The sequence below is a fragment of the Penaeus japonicus genome, unplaced genomic scaffold (genome assembly GCF_977035675.1).
Source record: "Penaeus japonicus unplaced genomic scaffold, GWHDUDI00000001_assembly GWHDUDI00000002, whole genome shotgun sequence".
NCBI classification, from domain to species: Eukaryota; Metazoa; Arthropoda; class Malacostraca; order Decapoda; family Penaeidae; genus Penaeus; species Penaeus japonicus.
Genome location: NW_028234404.1, coordinates 39,773,045 through 39,775,544, shown reverse-complemented (window position 1 = coordinate 39,775,544; position 2,500 = coordinate 39,773,045). Strand labels below are relative to the sequence as shown.

At 40.2% G+C, this 2,500-nt stretch overlaps 1 protein-coding gene across 2 annotated transcripts in view; it reads right to left on the bottom strand.

Annotated features, from left to right (window-relative positions):
• Tbc1d15-17 (TBC1 domain family member 15/17) overlaps nt 1-2,500 on the bottom strand; it is a 37,854-nt gene that overhangs the window by 33,806 nt on the left and 1,548 nt on the right. The gene's annotated exons all lie outside the window — the stretch shown is intronic.

Genomic DNA, 2,500 nt, shown 5'->3' with positions numbered 1-2,500 from the left:
TTTTTCGTCATACATGACGCAGGACCTCTTGCCTGACAATGGGCGTCATGACATTTGGGGATTTTGGATCACTATGTTATTTTATTGTACTCTAAGTAATGAGTGAGTGATGTTGACAATTGCAGTCATAATTATTATAACTTCCATAATATTAAGCAAAATGGGTTTCAACTCACTTCTAAAACCTAGATGGCACCACTTTCTTCTAGCACCAGCAGGATAGAGAGCCTTGAATGGCACCCATCTACGGTCTCTAGCAAGCACTATCTCTATAGAGGGATGGCACATCGCAAGTTGCTGACCTCTTGCTCTAAATTACCGCAGATGAAAGATGTGCAGAGAGAATGAGAGGAGGAAGGTGACTTACACCATGCCCAATGCCAACAATGTGCCCCTGTGCCAGTAGGGATACCTTTTATTGTGGCACTCACTGTCAAAAGCACAAGTTTCCTTCCTCTTCCCTATCTCTTCATTTTGGATGGTTATAAGTTTCATGTTTGTTCGTGACAGCACACAAATACGAAAAAATAAAGTTGCTTTTTGTCCCCCCCCTAAAACAGTAATACTTCTATCACATTGAGTATAAAGAAAAAAAATGAGTTGATATGGACCCTGAACTACAATTTTAGTCATCTGCAGAATTGATGGAACCTGTGATATGACAGATATAAATTTCTTAAAACAGTAAAACACACAATAAAACACAATACAAATATGGATCTAGCTCTACAATGAGTGACTAAAAGGGAGTGGGAAAAATCAAATTATGTGGCAGAAGCTGCCTCGATCAGAAATAAAACTCATCCTGGAGCCTGTGTAAGTAAATCTATCCCCCGTTGGTAACGGGTTAAAAGTCCATCAAAAATACAATTATGACCAATATAGTAATCTACAAAATCAAACAAGGAAATAATCCACATCGACTTTTACCTACACAAACAATAATAAAAAAAAAACCTCATTATATATGAAAAGATCAAATATGATAACAGGGGTAAGAAATATGCAGATCCAAGAACCAATGATCTGGAACCATCTGACACATCTTAGAAATATTCCCAACCTAGGTATATTTAAAAGAAAATTGAAAGAACATCTGATTATCACCAACATCAGTGCTTGAAAATCTAGCCAAACACGGTATTTTAGTCACTTGTGATGTTAATATTTTGTCTAATTTTACTACACATGTTAACCCATTGACAGTGGATGGCATGATTTGCTGCCAGGGCAGAGTCGGTCATAGACGCAGATGGCACTGTGCCAGACAATGTAAACCCGCCATCCGACTTTATACATATTTCATTAAAACTGCGACCAATGGGTTAACATTATATTATTACACAACGTAAGCACTATACATGTAAAAAGAATAACCACTGTAATTAATGGAAAAAAGTATTTGAATTTGTTTAGGCTGCAAGCTGTAAGGCTATTACAGAGGTAACATGTTGGCCTCTCAACTGTATGGTTGACATATCAAGCACCACTCAAGCTTGTGAGTCTCCTATGTCACCTAGCACTTATTGTTGTGGCTGGGCATCACTGTGGGTAAGGACCAAGCTTAGACTTATTCTCTCGAGTCAACAATAGTTGGCATGGGCTTACGAGCTATCACTAGCTGACATAGGCTGGGCTCGACATAGCCCGAACGAAGCATTTACTCAACATATCTGACTTATCCTTATCCTTAGGCTGTGTGTGGAAGGCTATAGCTTGAGAACTAGTGTATTCCAAGCCATGCTTATGAAGCACACAGAAGAAAGAGCAGCCTCCATTGTCATGACATGTTTAGACACTATCTAGAATTTAGGCCTGCCCTTGCCATTGCAACTATAGATGCCATCCATTGCCACTTGTTACTAATCAAATTCTCCCCATTGAGCAAATTTGCATGAAAACAAGTGTGAAATCTAGTCTGGGTTCAAAGACTTCTTGCTTTTCCTCTTTTCCAGAAGACTGTACTCTATATTCAATCTTTTATCATCAACAAGAGCACACTGAGAATGAGAGAGAGGAGAGAGAGAGAGAGTGGGGGGGGGGGGAGTAATTCTAAGTAAGACATCCACATCTGTTTTAAATGCTATCATTCTCTTAACCCTATGACGATGGTGCGTCACACTCGTGTGACACAGCTAAATTCCTGATGCCAGGGCTTCATGCCAGTGTGACGTTTCCAATGCAATATTGCAATGGCCCGGCATAGGGGTTTTCGCGTAGCGCGTGCCCCGTCGGGAAAGGGTTAACTCCAACAATCTTAGGGGACCCCAGGGGAATTAGGGATTGAACAGAGGGATGGCACAGATGGCAAGTACCCTCTTTATCTAAAATACAGAAAAAATCAAGCCTAAAATTGTCCAAAAACAGTGCATAAACTAGACAATTCTTCCTAACCTTCTACAGGGCAAGCCCCAGGGATAATTAGCTTACCCTTGTATTTGTCACACTGATAGTCTTTTGGGCACTCGTGGCAATTAGGGCACTGTCAACTCTTTAAAAT